At 41.9% G+C, this 17,694-nt stretch overlaps 1 protein-coding gene across 6 annotated transcripts in view; it reads left to right on the forward strand.

The window, feature by feature from the left end:
- The window catches only part of ELMO1 (engulfment and cell motility 1), a 549,020-nt gene that overhangs the window by 388,033 nt on the left and 143,293 nt on the right, over window positions 1-17,694 (forward strand). The gene's annotated exons all lie outside the window — the stretch shown is intronic.

Genomic DNA, 17,694 nt, shown 5'->3' on the forward strand with positions numbered 1-17,694 from the left:
AGTGGTTTTATACGGGGATCCTGAGTCATCCAGAAAGAATTAGATTTTGTTGACTCTGTTCTTGTAATTTCCATAAGAAATAGTTAAACTGTTTAAAATCTGTTTAAAAGTTGACTGGTAGATTTAGTTGGTTGAGAACACTGCTAACATGTTTTGCTTTCTCGACATTCTCTATAACTGGAGCATTTATAAAACATGATATTTACCGAGATTGAGTCTTATGAATAATTTTGGGACAAGCTTGACAATAGTAAATATACACCTTGGGGGTTCCTTTGTGTGCAGGGTCTGGCTTAGGGCTCTTCTTATTACCAAAGTCTTCCTAGAGTCAATGCATCTTTCTCTGAATGTGTAACATGTGCGAAACTTCTCAATTATGAGAAGCAAAGAATCGATAGGTTCTTCTGCTGGACAGCAGTAAGACACATCAGTTCCTTTCTTTTAATATACATATATTTTATTGAATTATAATTGACATACAATGTCATGTTAGTTTCAGGTATACAACATAGTGATTCGATATTTTTATACATTCTGAAATGACCACCGCGACAAGTCTAGTTACCATCTGTCACCATACACAGTTGTAACAATGTTATTGACAACATTTTCTATGCTGTACATTACACCCCCATGTACTTCAGTCCCTTGGTTCAACTGCAGGCCATCCCTGAACATGAAAATAATGACAACTCTTTAAGTTAACTGCTCTCTATAACTCTATTCAATGACTTTTGAAATTTTTTTCCCTTTCATTAACTATACTTTGGGGTACTGTATGCACTGTTAACTGGTTCCTATGACCTGAATTCCATATTCCATGGTGGATTATGTGAGGGATTTTATAGTGACACAGAAACCATTTTATTAGCATATGTCCAATTAGAAGGAAATTACCTACATTTTAAGTTAGGCATAATGAGATTTAGGCATTTTAAATTAAAGGGCAGATGGGAAACAGAGTTGGAAAGCTAAGAAGAGTACCATTAGATGGGAATCTCTCAAAAACTTCCAAGTCCTTTTTGATTTAAAAGAAAATATTTATCTTGTAATTGCAAAGTGTAAATTATGTTAAAAGGGAGTCGAGAACACACTCCTACAGAGGGATGTGTTTCCAAAGGTAGAAAAGAAGTACATAAGGTCGTGTCATACAGGTCCCCCTCTTGCCAACTGAGGGTACCAAATGTTGAGGTGAGGTGGAGGATGGAGGGCAAAGAGGGGCCCTAGATAACCTGAGGACTCAGAATGAGATGGTAGCGTCAGAAGCCATTTGCTAGGACTCCAATAGAAGAGGTGGGATAAGTAAGAGGATCCCAAGTGAAATTTCCAAATATCCCCTGCAAAAATACCAGATCTTGGGGGTCAGGAGTTAAAATATATACTTAATTATTTAAACGTAGAAATTAAACTTCTCATTTACACTAATTGTATGCCTGTGCAGGTTTTTCAAAATCATGCTTTTAATCTGAACAGTGGTAAATGATGGGTCAAGAGTATCCACCTTCATTTTCCCAAACAGGAGCTAAAGCACTCACCTGCATGGTTCAACACCAGATGCTGGTCTGCCCACGCCGTCTCCAGGCGTAGATATAAGCCACTGAGTCTAACAGGTCAAAAGCAGGAGCGAAGGTTGAGAGACAAAAAGAGGGTACCAAAGTAACACTGGATTTTACAGCAGTTTCCACAGCTGATTGTTATAGAGAGAAAAATCAACATGGAAACTTGAATTTGAGAGACGAGAATGCCAAACTGCTAGTTTCTTCTTTTCCTGTCCTTCCTCTCTCCATTCTTGCATTGTTGCTGTGTATTTTCCATGCAGTTCTGGTAAAATTAAAAATAATAGTGAGGGGCTTCCCTGGTGGCGCAGTGGTTGAGAGTCCGCCTGCCAATGCAGGGGACACGGGTTCGTGCCCCGGTCCGGGAGGGTCCGGGAGGATCCCACATGCCGCGGAGCGGCTGGGCCCGTGAGCCATGGCCGCCGAGCCTGCGCGTCCGGAGCCTGTGCTCCGCAACGGGAGAGGCCACAACAGTGAGAGGCCCGCGTACCACACAAAAAAAAAATAGTGAGTGCTCAGTGTAGCTATGTGGGAGGAAGTCATTTAGGCAGGTAGTCAGTTCAGATACTATTCCCACACCTGACCAACACCTTCCCTAGGAAAGTTCTGAAACCCACAGCTATCTCTTTTGGCAACAACTCATTCAGATCCCCTTCAGGTGCTCCCTTTGCTCTGTCCTTGTGACCCATACCTAGAATTTACCACAGTGAACTTCAATTGTCTGTCAGGTTTCTAGTGAGCAGAGCCTTGCTTTTTCTGTATTCTCGGAATCTACTCAGTATCTGGGATATAGAAGGTATTCAGTGTTACTGTCCCACAGCCATCATATACACAGCATGGCCACATCAGTGGTCCACTTTTGGTTCATAGTGTTACTATCCAACCTAAACTTTAAATGCCGTCCATCCTTTCAACAAACATTATTGTGTTTTCACAACACAGTGGGCACTGCCCCAAGCACCAGGAATACAGAGGTAAACTAGACAGATGGTTCCTGCACTTATGGGGCTGGCAGTCTGGTGAGTTTCTATTTGGAAGTTTATGGACTAGACCGTCTTTGTGAAACTAGTCAGTGACCAAAGTCACTACAATCACTGTTAGGTCCTCTGCCTTCTCATCATTGCCTTGATTCAGATATTCCTCTTCTCTCCAAATCTGGTAGACTGAATGGCTGGTTGCAGTTCTTCACTGCTCCATGGGAGTGGTATATCTCCACATCCTTGCCATGACATCATGGTGAGTGAAGTGTATTTCTCCTGCCCTTCAACTTTTGACTTGGTCAAGTGATTTGTTTGGGCCAGTGAGATATTCATGGATGTGAAGTGAGCAGAGGCCTGACTATGGCCCGTGTGGTTGGGTTGGGTTCTTGCATTCTACCTTCATCATGAGATGAAGTATATAACCTGAGCAGCCACTACCCCTTCATTGTAGGTCCCAGAATGAGGCATATGGACTATAGTTTCCATACCTAGCCCATAGAATTACAGCTTAAAACAGCTACCTTAGCTGACCTATAGACCTGTGAGTATAAGAAGAGCTTCTTAGCTGTTGGGATTATTTGTTACACAGCACTGGTAATAGCTGACTAAGAAACCAACTATTGCAGTAACTTATCTCCCAGCTTCAAAACCGTCCCACTTTCCAAATGTCCTCAACACAGATCTGACCATATCATACTTGATTTAATCCACATCTGTGGCTGTCCATTGCCTGCCTTATAAAGTTTCATAACCTTAGCAAGATGTTCAGATTTCTCTTCAATTGGCCTAACATACTTTTCCTGCTTCATCCCCATATCTTCACCCTGCACCTGTCCTAAGCTCTGCATATCCTGAACTTCCCATCATTCCTTGCATATGCCATCATGCTTTCCTAGCTGAGGTGTTTGCTCATCCTCCTTCCCTCTGCCAGAAATGTCTTCCTCCATCTGCCTGTTGAAATTCTACTTTAAGATTTTGCACAAGTGCCACCCCAGTAAGATGGTTACCATCTCCCTTTCATTCAGAATGAAATTCTGCCCCTCTGCCTTCACAGCATGGAATTCAAAATTTCTTTTGGAAGATATCTTTGAACTATAGACTAGTAGTTTATTTACAAAGCTATCTTTCTAAATTAAGTAAACATGTCATCGGAAGCAAGAACTATAGCTTTAAATCTTAATATGGTCACTGTTGTTCTATTCCTAGAGACTATAGGTACTAAGTATTCTGCAGTTCTGCGGAATAAAGGATTTTCTTGCCCCAAATTCCAACAGACCTTATTGAGAAACACTTCTAGACCCTTTTTTCTGAATCTCTTCTTCAGATGTCAAAACTTTGAGGGAGTTACAAATGGATTTGGCCATTCATTTCTTAAGAAAAATGAAAATTATTTTCCCACATCTGTAGCTTTATATAAGATGGATGGAAAGCCTCAAACACATTGAACAGTTGCAAAATAAACTGAATTTCTTTTTTCCAAGGAGAGTGGTTGGACCCCCTAGTTAAAAAGAAATCCCTCTATTTTATTTTTTCACCTTCACTCATTTCTTATATCCCTCTTAGATCTGCTTAATTCACACGGCCTGGCCATTTGGGGAGTACTCTGTTTCTCCCTAGTCTTGTTTCCGGGCCACTGGGGAAAATAGTGCTGATAATGGCACGTATCCTTTCACAAGATGGCCACCGAGAGACTTTCCAGTGCAGAGGACAGACGTGCCTGCCAGCAGTCCATCCCATTTAGGTGACTCCTCTCTCCCTGAGCACACCCAAGAAACATGTGCCTGTATAGCATGTCAGATAGTAAACGTGAGCGCACCATGCAGTTCACAAAGATTATCTTTTGTATTTTACCTTTACCTCCCAAATTTCTCTTAAATTAGAAAAAACAAAGTTGCATTCCTCAAGAGTCTCTTAAGAGCAGGAAGATTTGATTCGTGCCGCAGTGATTGTGTGTTTTAAGTGCTGGAGGAAGTCAAGTGCCTGGAACTCTTCTGGTCCCGATTTCCTTATTTCTCTTTCACATATCCGTTTGCGTGGCTTGGCTTGGTTCGAGGTGTATGGCATATGGCTTTTTGCCGCTTGAGCTGCCACAGAAGTAAATGTCACTGGCATATAATGCCAGATTTCCATTTTTTGAATCACAGAGCATGGGATTCTGTCTGAAAGCTCCCAGGCCGCTGTGTGTTCTTAAAGCAGAAGCAGAAAAGGATAAGAACCACATCTCAGAGATGCTCTTCCTATTAAAATGTGTCTATTGCAATAAGAAGTCTATGTAAAATGGAGATGCTGTTGCCCTCAAGTGTGTTAGAAAAAGCTGCTTGGCTTGTTTTATTGGGCACTGGGCAACCCTGGATATCTGTTCCAAGCCTCAACTAGGCAGATATCAGTCAGGACTGTAGAGTTGGTTATGAATTTTTTCAGACCGAGAAAATTCAGTGGTGCACGTACCAGAAAACATACGACTGTGAATAAAAGATATTGATGGTTTTTTGAGGCAGTTTACCAAAATTTTGTATTCATTACACTTTCAAGTTATAGAGCTCTTTAGGACAGACTTGGCTGAGGAAAGAGCCCAGAAGCTGCCACAGGCCTAGCCTCGGCCTTGGCTTCCCACTTCACCCTCCTCACTGCCCTCACCACCTCACTCCCAATCCCCTCCCGTGGCCGAGGAATCAAGAGGAGGGGTTGGAAATTCACAAAGAAGCAAGAAGTTCCGTCAATAAGTTCAATAAGTCAAGAGCATTGATCCTGAACCCAGAGTGGGATTCAAACCCTAGTGCTGAGTGATCTCTGGCAGATTAATTACCTCGCTCTGTTTCTCAGTCTCTTCGTCTGTGAAATAATATAGTTGGAACTTAACACAGTTGTCCTTAAGGATTAACTGAGCCACTATGAACCTGATCATATGAAATGGGCAATATTTGACCATTTCTGAATTGCAAAATTGGAAATTCTTTATGGTTTATCCTAATAAAGCACTTGGGCCGTTCCCATGAGGATTACACAGTGCTCCAGATGAGGCATAGGAGGCGTTAGTTCTGGCTTTAGTTTAGTTAGTTAGTTCTGGCTTTAGTTAGTTCTGGCTTTAGTTTAGTACATGACCCTGGGCGGTTCTCCTACACCTGCACTCAACACCTCTTTCCTTTGTAGACAGAGGTGGCACCTGAGATGATTCCTCCCTCTGTGCTTTGAATTCTCTCGCTTGTCATATCTGCTCCAGGACTCTACGCACTAGTCTCCTTTCTAATCCTCACATCATCAATCTCGTCCTCTTGGGTGCTGTCTTCTCACCAGCATAAAAATGTACTCAAATCTCTTGCATTTTAAAAAAACAAATAAATAACTCCTTCTCAATCGTCTCTCCACCTCAAGCCAGGTTTCCTCAAATAGTTGCCTCTATGTACCATGTCTTTTTTTTCCTTGCCATTTACTTATTAATCCACTGCAACCTGTCTTCTGCCCTCACTAAAAATATAACTCAGTAGAAGGAGAGAAATAGGACTCTAAAAAGCACTAAATTATACTGTCAATACTTGAAAACCTCTTTAGCCACAAAAGCCACCAGTTTTGACAAAGTCAAGAATGACCTCTGATGGACATTTTAAAATCTCTGTCTTATTTGCCTTCTTTGGAGCGCTTTACCCTGTTAGCCACTCTCTTCTTAAAAACTATCTTACTGTGGCTTTGGAAATGAACACATACACAAGATACATACATGATACGCTATACATATTAAAGGAAGAAATAAAATAATTATCGTTGTTCCAGTTACTAGAGATATTTTTAGACAAAAAATTTTTAAAGGTAACTAAAAATGTAACAGCTCAAGAAGAGAAATACGACTCTAAAATGCACTAATCCACATTTTGAATACTCGAAAACCTCTTTAAAGGCATAATTTCTAAGAGGCAAGTGGAGATTGAGAGGAATCATTGAGTTGTTCTAATTTAAGACTGGAAAGAAGTTACATTGTTACGAATCTGTGTTCTGATGAAAAAGACATCAAAAAATTTATAAAAGTAAATCTTTTATCCTTTACTCCTTTATACTTATTGGCACCCTCCCTCCTCCCTCTTCATTTTCTTCTCTTCACCTAATAATCTCTCCGGTCCTGTTTTTTTCACCCCTGTTCCTCTTTCAAGTTCTTTACGCTCTCTTTTGTTCCCTGCACGGCCAAATTTTCCAAGAGAGATTGCAATCTCCTTGCGCACCTCCTCCACTCGCTGTGGTCTGACATTCACCCAAGTCCACCTACTGAGACTGCTGTATCTAGGTCAGCAGTCACCGCCTGAGTTTCAATCTGACAGCCTGTTCCCTATGTTCATCCTGTTCCATGGCCCTAAAGCCCTGGCTCGTGTCCCCACCTGTGCTTCCTGGGATCCTCTCCATTCCTTGACTCCCAAAACACTGAGACCACCTCTCAGTGACCCCATAAGCATAGGCATTCCCCCAGGCCTTCTTCTGGTTTCTCTCCTATCGCTTCCTCCTCCCTACCCACAGCCTCTCATCTTCAGTCATCCATCGACTCCACGAGTGGCACCTTGTCTCTTAGACCTGGAACCTTGGAATGATCCCTGGCTCTCCTCACCTCTTCTCCTGACGGGTCCCCAGATCCTATGGGTCCAGCAGCGTATGATAAAGGGTCATCTGGCTTTAAGTGCTCTTACCCTGCCTCCTGCCACCATTACCTCTGGTGGAGACTGTGTTTGTCTTTTAATGTTCTCCCTGAATCTGGACTCAGCCCACCTATAAGTTCTCTTTCCCCTAGCTGCCAGAAACACCTTTCTAGAACACAAGTCTTCTAACAACACATCCATACTCAAAAACCTTCGGCTTCCCCTTCTTACAGCAAGATAGCAAAAGCTCCACTATTCTGTTGTGAACCACTTTTCTAAATGAAATGGTGATTGCACCCTGCAAAACACCCCCTACTAACCTGTAATTAATCATATTGATGGCTCCCCAAGCATGCCTTGCACATCCAAGTCTCTGTCTTTACCTATGTTCCCTCAACAAGGAAGACCCTTCACTTTTTCTGTTGAAATTCTGCCCATCCTTTCAAGGCCCAGCCCATGTGTTCTGCAGAGCCCTTCCAAGGAGGCATAATTAATTTTTTTCTTTTAGATGCACTTTCTTTTTCCCTTTCTTGTGTCACTTAACATGCTTGGCCATACCTTGAGTTTGAGAACTTCTTTTAGCCAGTTAGCTTGCTTCAGACAGGTCCCTTACCACCCCTTATCCCACCTCATGGCTACTTTGAGGTAACACTGTGGAATCCTGGAAGGACCCATTGAAAACCATGGTCTTGGATTATAGTTAGTTACCTGCACTCTCTCCTTCTTGACTCTGCTCCTGAGAATAAGGACAGATTCTGCCTCGTCCTTCTATCCCAAGGTGCCAACCAAAAATTATACAGTTGCTCAACAGACATTCCATGGATTGACTCTTTATCCTTCCACTAATGGAAAAAAAGAAAAAAGCTGATCATGTTTATTTTTTTAATAAGATAATCATGTTTTAAAATGAAAAAAAGCACATCCCAGAACAAACTTTGCAAACTGTAGAACAAATTCATTCTTAAGTGAAAAGTATTATTGTGTGGCTACAATGAGACAGGAGAAGGAGTGACAGATGCTTCAGAGTGACAATTTCTTTCTGGACCGGGAAAAAAATTAAGACACTTCCAGGAGAGAAAGAAAAGAAATACTGTGTGTGTGTGCCTTAAAAACACCTTTAGATTTTGTTTTGGTGGTATTTAGTGCCTGACAAAAGCCAATTGATTTTTTGTGCTGGCGTGCACTCCTGCACAGAGGCCAGGGCCTGAGATGCTACAAACACATTCACAACCCAAACCAGCCTGTGGCTGAGCCTGGGAGACCTAGCCTCCAGTTGTTTGTGAGGTTGATTACCTCCCATCCTTCCCTCGCTTTTTTATATCGGGTGGAAGACCTGGAGCTCCCTCTGCAAAAAAGAAAGGAGGAATTGGCATCCCCAGTGACATTAAAGGGTCCCTTGCTACCATTTTGTTGGCAGAAACCTTGACATTTCAGAGAATTTTAAGAAACAAATTGGGACAAATTTCCTGTTGGGAAATTCACCAACAATTGATGACCCTCACTTATAAAGCCATGCAATACAATCCAGCTATTTAGAATCATCGACATTCCAGTGAGAAAATGAAAGGTCTGTGTATAGATGTTCATGTCATTGTTATTTACAGAAGGAAGAAAATGAAAATTAAACCAACAATTTAACAATGAGAAGATGATAAATTAATTTATGGCCACATTTATTTATATGTCAGATTTTTCAGTCATTTAAAATGACATTTGTGAATAGTATTTAAATATAAGAAAACATTTTTTAATATTATATCAAATGTAGTGAGGGAGCAGGATGCAACATTATATCTCAACCAAGTAAAACTATGAACAAAAAAGCTCTTAACATTAAATTTGAATGATTTTAACAATGGTTTCTTCTTCACGGTGTGATTAATTGTAATTTTTTTCTCTTTTATTAAGTTTTAATGTTAAGCATGTTCTCTACTGAGCATGTATGTTTTTACAGTCATATTTTAAAAGACAAGTTTAAAGTATGGGAGTACAGAACTGTCACTAAGCTCCAGTTGTAGTCTGTTAAGTGGTACAGGTCTAGAGGGAATTCTTTGACCTCTACACCCCACATTATACACTCAGGCTAAGTTTGTTTAGTCTTCCTTAAAATAAAGCATGGGGTTGAGCCAGCTGTGCCAGCTGAGCCAGTGCCCTGCATCTTCAACCTGAAGTTGATTGGTACTAAGATCAAAACCCTCTGAGGCTCCATTTGAGGAAGACTCATTAACTGGAAAAAAGTTCTGAGCAGATGTTACATCCTTGAAAAAGTGAGCCGGATCACAGACAGAGCGGGTCCCAGCACCTGGGCTGCTTATAAAATGGGTTTGCGAAAGGGAGGTTTCCAGCTGCTTTCCAGTGCACCCTCTTCCTTCTGACGTTGGGGATGCAGAAGTGGGAGGAGGGAGGAATGGGAGAAAACATGAGATGAGTCACTGAGATGTTTTCAAAGATATACTCATCTCATAACTTTATCCATGATGTTGGGTAGAGTGACAGAGAAGTACTCAGAAGGATTTTATCACTTCCCTAAGTGTAAAGGTTTGCAAAAAGATTCTGTATTTTTGGCTAAGGTATCAGAGACATGTAGAGATGGTGTTCCTAGTGTTGTGTGAATAAATCTGACTCTAAGGAGTTCACAGCATTGGGCATAGCCCTGGAAAGAGATAATTACAAAAGAATGTGGCGTGCAACAGCAAAAGCCCATACGTTGTATGAAAGTAATTCAAAGGAGGGATTATATAGGAGAAGGACTCTACTTAGGAGGGTTTTAATGTATGAATAGAAGCTTACCAGGTGAGCAGAAGAGAACTGACTGGGAAAAGACATGAAATAGAATGAATACATCAAGAGAAAACTTAATAAATGGAGCTCTCTTGCTTTCAAGATTTTAAGGTTGTATTCTTGGGTTCCCAAGACTTGAAAGAAAAAACATGAAGAAACATGTGAAAGCATATTGTCAGTACTTCCTAAACATTAGCTGAATGAGTTGGAGGCCCAAATTCCTTACTTAAAAACTGGACTTTTTTGGTGAAAGATATTTTTTCAGTGTATGTACAGAACAACTGAGATGTCTGACACACAATAGATTGCCCCCAAATATAAACAAGAGCACTTATTCATGGTAGAACATATGTCATTTTTTGAAATATTTGCTTCACAATTCTCATGCTTGTCACTGCATTAAGAGAATTATGGGCAATGCATCTTGGAAATCATGCTTCATATTTGCTGTGGGATGACTTGGAGGGAGAGCATTTTTGCATTTAAAATGGATTGATTATTGCCCTCTGGGTCCAATTTTTATTTATATTATCAAATTAACTCTTTCCTGCAATTACTGGCTTTAAAAATGCAGGCCAGTACTGATCAATAAAATAAAATTATACTTTGGTCTGAATTTAATTACTGCACAAATGAGGTTGCAGAGCTCATTCTTTGTGAGAGTTGGGAATAACCTGTTAATATCATTTGCCTAGGGGTCATGGTTCACATTAAAAAGCTTTCTTTAATTGGAAGTAGGATAGAGAACAGTTTGCAAGCAATCTGGCTCTGACAAGCTGATGATATTGAAGGACTGAGATTAAAAATAAGCCTGTCCTTGTGGTGGCAATGCCGGTTTGCCATGAGTGTTCACACTCTGAGTTGGTTTTTCTAGAGAAGCGCTGGGTTATTGCTGATATTGAAGCACTGGACACATGGTTGTGACGTGACTGGCTTCTGACAAAGCCAGCTCCTTTATCAAGGGACAAAGTAAAATAACTGAGTTCAAACAGAACTCAGCCTAGAATTTCATACGGTGACCCCCTTGGTCCTGTGGGTGTCCTCACCTTGTGGTTTCATACCTGGCTCTGTACAGACCTCTTGGACCTTATTCCAAGCCCTCAGACTCTTTTGCTTTGCCCATCCCCTTCCACATCAGATCATGACCTCCTGAAATCTGACAGACTAAATCTCTAGTGCCTTCCTCTTCCTCCCTCCTTGCCTGAATAAACCACATCTATTGATCTTCTTGATCTTCTTGGCTTCCCTCTTGCCCAGCAAACCCTCTGTCCTTCCCCTTCATCCCTGGCTTACCCTGTTCCGTTGCAGTGTAACCCCTGTTATAACAGGAGACCAGGACACATAGTTTGTCTGTGAATCTGTAAGCAGAAAGAGCAGAGAAAGTGAGGGCATCAAATGTCAACCATTTGATGAAACAATAGATTTAATCTCTACCAACTGCAATGCAATTGGTCCTTTTATTGAGAATATCAGAAACTAAATTTTTTCTCAAAAGGTAGAATTATTTGCATGTGAAATTCTGTGTTTTTCAGAATTGAGAAAGGTTTACTTATGCATTAGATCTGAAAATCAAGAATGTGATGACAGCCCAGAATCATCCCTTTTCCTAGTGGTGAAGACGCTGTTTCCCATTTTGCATCGTCTAAAGAATAATCTACCATTGGCCCAGTAGCTTTTTGCCACCATATTGCCAGTGGACATGCTTGGCAAGGCTGAGCTGAGGATTTTGGCATTTTCATTTTTCCTTTTGGCATGAGTTTTCATCACCCTGCAGTTCTGGAATGCGCTTCCATAGTGTACTTGAAAAATTTGAGCTGGCAAGACCATAAGCTTTCAGAATTCACCAATTATTCCTTTAAAGGCAGCCAGAATTATAAGAGGTGCATCATATTAGGCCTTGCTAGCACTTCTGGCCCCCACGGTCTTCTCAGGTCAGCTCATTCCATTTGGTCAAGTCCTTCACACCCCAAGGACTTCTAGACCTTGACTCTCCAACCTTATGAGTGCAAATCATGGCCACCACCTATCAGAGGTCTGTACTCTGGAAGAGGAAAGAAGAAATGCATGGGTTGGAGGCTTGTTTATAGATGGGTTTGCACTTCGTGGATCTGGTTTTATTTCAGTGTTTGTAGGTTTTGCTGATATTTTAGGCATTTTTAAGGGAAATACAAAAATAGCAAAGTTCAGGGACATAAACTTCTTCATACTAACGTCTCATAATGTGAGTTACAAAATATAACGCAGTCTTAGGATGCTAGTGCGACTATCTCGCCTGCTCTAGACTCCTTACTTATGGGAGTCCTGAGGCATGGTGCAGTATACTGCTAATGGTGCTTCACAGACAGACACCTGACTTTGAATCCTGAGTCTACCATTTACTGGATGGCGACTGTAGACATTCTACTTAAATATCACGGATCTTAATACCCTTTTTGGAAAACAGGCATTATTATGATATTGGCCAATTATAGGTTCCGCATATGCATGTGCTATTATTTCTCTCATCTTTCCATGGATGTTGAGGCTACGTCACATAGAGCTTAACGTCCTGGGACCTAAAGATACAGACATTATAAGAGACTTTGTCAGTTCTGCTTATGATCACCTCATCATGAAGATGAGAATAAGAGAAGCGGCTGTCTGTGTATGGGGATTTGTCTATGGGATGTTGTCGTGATTATCTCCCCTTGGGGATAAAAAGATATGTAAAAGTTATCCAGAACATGTTTAGTTAAGGTTTTACATATGTTTTCATTTTAAAATACACCCTGTAAAAAAATCAGGGCTAACTATATACTGGCCAGCCCAACCAACTAGAGAAACATCTCTCAATATCTCTTGAATGAAATAAAGCTACAGAATGGACCAACAGTAATTACACTTCTGACCTATCAGGACAGAGTCCTTACTTCTGACCTCACACGCTTGGGGAATATGGTCTGGTCCAGTCTGTCCTGGGACTGTTTCTGTTAGACAGGGTAGAATTGAAGTCGGCGTGTGGGTGTTCTCACAGTAGGGAGAGGGGGTGCCTTAAGAAGGCTAAGATGTCGTTGGAGGTGAGCCTTGTGCATTAGGCACCCTACTTGTTCGAAGTTTACTTGGAGCTCAATTGGACCCTAATGACCTCCCTCCCTCTTAAGAATGAATCAACCAAACAAAAATGGGACTCAGTGTGGCCATGTCATGAATTAAGGAGGTCATTACCATCACATTCATTGCCAGCAATGAACACGAATCCTGATGAAACGGATGCCCAGCTTGTGGAAGTGATCTCTTTGGGACCAAGAGTTGGCAAATAGGAGGATTGGCTATTAGTGCCACCTCTTTATAACTCAGTGAGTAGAATCTTCTTCAGCTCTCTTTCAAATGCCCAATATAAATGGTGCTCATTTTAGTTAAAACCTGTAGGTAGACTAAGGAAAATGCAGACAGCAAATTTAGAAATCACCCCACAATAGTCACTATTTTCTGATCCCAAAGTGTATTGTCCCCTAATGTAATTCTTTCTTGAGTTGTATATTTATTTTTAAAGCATTACAAAGTTATATGACTTACATCAAATTTGGTAATAATACATTTAATAAACCATGTTTATGGAAAAGAATAGAATTTAATTAGCTTGAATCTTTCCCTAAGAAAAGCCTGGATAAGTGGTACCGGCAGTGCCTACCTGGAACGGAGCAGAGAGTACAGGCTGTAATGTGTAGGTGAAATGGAAAGAGATTTCTTCTGATTTTTTTCAGATGCCCCAGCATGATTACTTCTCCCTGAATTTTCCAGGTATTTGATGCAGTGATTCCCTTCTCCTGTCTGTAGACACCACATAATAAATCTGAATGTGTTGGGAAGCTTGATGACACACTACCAACAATACATTTTGAGCCTCCAGTGTGCAAGTCCATTAAATGTATGCTTCATACCAGTTCTTGAGGACTTGACAAGCAGAAATTCAAATATCAAGCTGATAAAATCCAGGTTTCCCTGTTTTTTGAGGTCCAGCAGCAGCTCTCTTTTTTTTAATTGAAGTAGAGTTGATTTACAATGTTGTGTTAACTTCTGCTGTGCAGCAAAGTGATTCAGTTATACATATGTATTCTTTTTCATATTCTTTTCCATTATGGTTTAGAACAGGATATTGAATATAGTTCCCTGTGCTATACAGTAGGACCTTGTTGTTTATCCATTCTCTATAACAGTTTGCATCCATCAACAGCTCTCTAAGCTTGTATATGCTCATTTCATTACATAGCCTAGAAAGGGAAGAATACCCAATAATGGCCAAGTTAACTCACCCAGTCTGTGATCTCAGTAACAAAACTACGAGACAAGTTTCCACGGGAAAAATTTTGGGAAGATTTCCCAAAGACTCTGTAGCTATTCTGTATAAAGTGACTCCTTTGGAAATGTGGATGAAGCTGCTTATTTTCCAGAACTAAAACCATGACTAGCTAGGTGAACCAAAGTTCCTGCTCGCTAGCTTTTGAATAGAGGAGGGGAGTGGATCAGACTGAAGGCCAAAAAGTATTCTCTGTCTTCCTTGCAATTTTGTCTTAAAAATGAACTTTCTAGAAAAAAATTACCCAAAGATAATATGTGATTGTTCACGCTAATATGTGATCTACCTTTCTTCTTGCTGGCAGGTCTGATAGCATCTCTCACTACCTGGTGAATCTGGTCTTCACGAGCTCACGTGTTCTTTCTTCACATACCTGCTCACCAGCATAGCTACTGAGCCCAAACTGTGCTACCGTACCCACCCTCAACTCTAAAATTGGTAGTCAGTCAAAGGAACGTTACCTTGTTCTGATGTAAATGGGTCCTTTGGGGTGGCCTGGAGTAGTGAGATGCCCCCATTCTCAAAAAAAAAAAAATGCCCTTCTCCATTTTATACATTAAAAATTAATTTAGGGTTAGTCTTTTCTTCCTTTATTTAAACCTGTCTTAGCAGTGATTCTCAAGCTGTGGTGTATATAAGAATCCCCTGGAGAGTTTGGGAAAATGTTCCTCAGCTCCACTCCTGACATTGTGGGTTAGGAGGGATGCAATGGGATCCCGGCAACCTGCATTTTGTTGAGAAGTCCAAGTGATTCTGATCCGGGTGGTCCCTGTACATCACACTTAAAGAAACTGGAGCTAGAATCTTTTTGTTCACATCCCAGCTCTGCCGCTTTTTATCTTCGTGACCGTGGTCAAGTTACTTAACTTCCTTATGCTTCCACTTCCTCATGGTTATTATAGGGATAATAATAATACCTCATAGGGCTGTTGTGAGGCTTAAATTGGTTAAGCCAGATCACGTGCTACCTGGACTATTAACTGCTTCATAGATGTTTAGCTACATCAGTCCAACATGTTATGGGTGCCTTGAAACTGACCGTTTCAATCAGGTTGATATGCTGTTAACTTGTTGCTGAGAGTATCTGGGGAATATATTGAGTTATGTAAGTGTGTTTGGGGCGTGAGGGCAGGGAGTCATTTAGTGAAGTACTTCAGTGTCTTGTCATTGCTTACAGGATAAAAACCAAACTCCTGAACATGATTTCTGGGACCCTGCAGGTCTGGCCTCTGCTTGCTGTCCAAGCTTATCTCACACCATCCTTTGAATCATTCTCACTCTGATGAGCCACGCTTGGCTTCTTTCAGGTTTTCAAAGATGTCACCCTCCCTTGTAGGCAGTGCACGTCTAGGCAGGCCCTTTGCGTGTATTATTCCTTATGTCTGAGACACTGTTCCCCTCACTTTCAATTCATTAACTTTTACTCTTCTTTGGATCTTAGCTCAAATATCACTTCCTCCAAGATATTCTTCTTTACCTCACTAAGTTCAGTCTCTTTCATTATTTGTGCTCATAGCACATAGCTCTCCTTCATCCCCCATATGAAAGTTACATTTTAATACTTTTTGTGTCCTCTGCCAGGGTCATTGTGCTGTAAGGCAAAAAGCATGCCAGTTTGTTTTGTCACTAGCACAGTTTTTGTTTTTTGGGTTTTTTTGGCACATAAACACTCACTAAATATTTGTTAAACAAATGATTAAATTTTGATTAAATTTCCAACCAGGGAAGACCTGGTTGGAATGATGTTTCTGCATAAAAGCAGTGGCAATTTGGACAGTCTCAGGAGGGTGAGAGGGCAAAGGGTAGGTGTCCCCATGGCAGAGGAAGGTAGGCAGGCGAGGTTAGAAAGTTTCCAGAAAGGTGGTAGAGGAGACCTGAGATATCCACGCCCCTGGAGCATGGAGGTAGTCTGGACAGAGCTGAGAAAGACTGCTGGGTCCCTGGAAGGCAGAGCTGGGGTGAGAATTCCTTCCCAAGCTCACAGTGGCACAAAGAGACAAAATGGAAAGCTAGGACTCAGATTTTGGAGAGGGCAAATACAACATCAAGACCACTGGGCCAGAACTGAGCACCTGGAGACATGGTTTGGAGCAAGAGTCAGTTAGGAATAAAGGAGGTCCAGGGCTTATTAGACACTGGGTTATTAGACACTGGGTGTGTGGTAATGAAGAGCTCACCTTGCCTCCAAGGGCCAGAGACATGCAAAGAGCTGGCCTCAGCTCACTCGGAAGCCTGGTCTGTGTCTGGTTTTTTGGGGTTTTTTTGGCTGTGTTGGGTCTTCGTTGCTACACGCGGGCTTTCTCTAGTTGCGGCGAGTGGGGGCTACTTTTCGGTGCGGTGCGTGGGCTTCTCATTGCGGTGGCTTCTCTTGTTGTGGAGCACGGGCTGTAGGCGCGTGGGCTTCAGTAGTTGTGGCACACGAGCTCAGTAGTTGTGGCTCATTGGCTCTAGAGTGCAGGCTCAGTAGTTGTGGCACACGGGTTTAGTTGCTCCGCGGCATGTGGGATCCCCCCGGACCAGGGCTCGAACCCGTGTCCCCTGCATTGGCAGGTGGATTCTTAACCGCTGCACCACCAGAGAAGCCCTGGTCTGTGTCATTGATAGTTTGAGGGCACCAGACTTGCAGAGACCATTAAGAAAGAAAAGGTTCTCCTTGAGATTCATTATGATGGGACAGAGAATAATTCCTTTCTCTCAAACTTAAGCCAGAATCATAGCCTTCTTTGACACTTGCCATTTTCAGTCAGTTTCTGTAGAATTGAGGGCTTCCCACAGACCCACGTGGCAGATTACCACCGTCTGATCCCCGTCCTGGGTTTGACCAGGCCAAGCAGCCATTCGTTGCTCAGTGGCGGCCCCTGTTGTTAAAGAGAAATGTAGCAGCATATCCAAAGTGTGACATAACTCTGGTCATGCAACCAGAAGAATTTGGAGCAAGCAGGGGAGGAGTCAGAGGGGATGTAAACGGGCTGAGGAAATCCCCAGGGGGATTCTCCAGAGTTCAGGGTGCTTTGGTGAGGTGCTAATACAGAGAAGAAGCTGAGCCTAAATGCTTTGTGCAAGCTTTCTTCCGCAAGCACCCGGTTTCGTCGCTTTATTCCAAAGGTCTGCTAGGAATCGCCGCAGTGCCCTCCGAGAAATGCCATTGCAAACTTCTATTTGAGGGCTTTTAGGGCTGTTAGATGACAAATATTTTAAAAGCTACTCCACTAATTCTTTAGGTGACTTACAGTAAATTTTAATTAGAGGTGGAGGCACGGGAGGAGCTGTGTGTTTGTTTACGTCCTGAGTAGGAATCAGAGAATGGATCCTCCCGTGGGAACCCTGCTGGGATTCACTCTTGCATGAAGGCATTTATGGGTATGTGAGCACCCCTGGCATGCGTGTGCTATGTGTACAGAGTGAGGCTGTTACATGACATTTCT

Source organism: Orcinus orca, chromosome 9 (assembly GCF_937001465.1).
Source record: "Orcinus orca chromosome 9, mOrcOrc1.1, whole genome shotgun sequence".
Taxonomy (NCBI): domain Eukaryota; kingdom Metazoa; phylum Chordata; class Mammalia; order Artiodactyla; family Delphinidae; genus Orcinus; species Orcinus orca.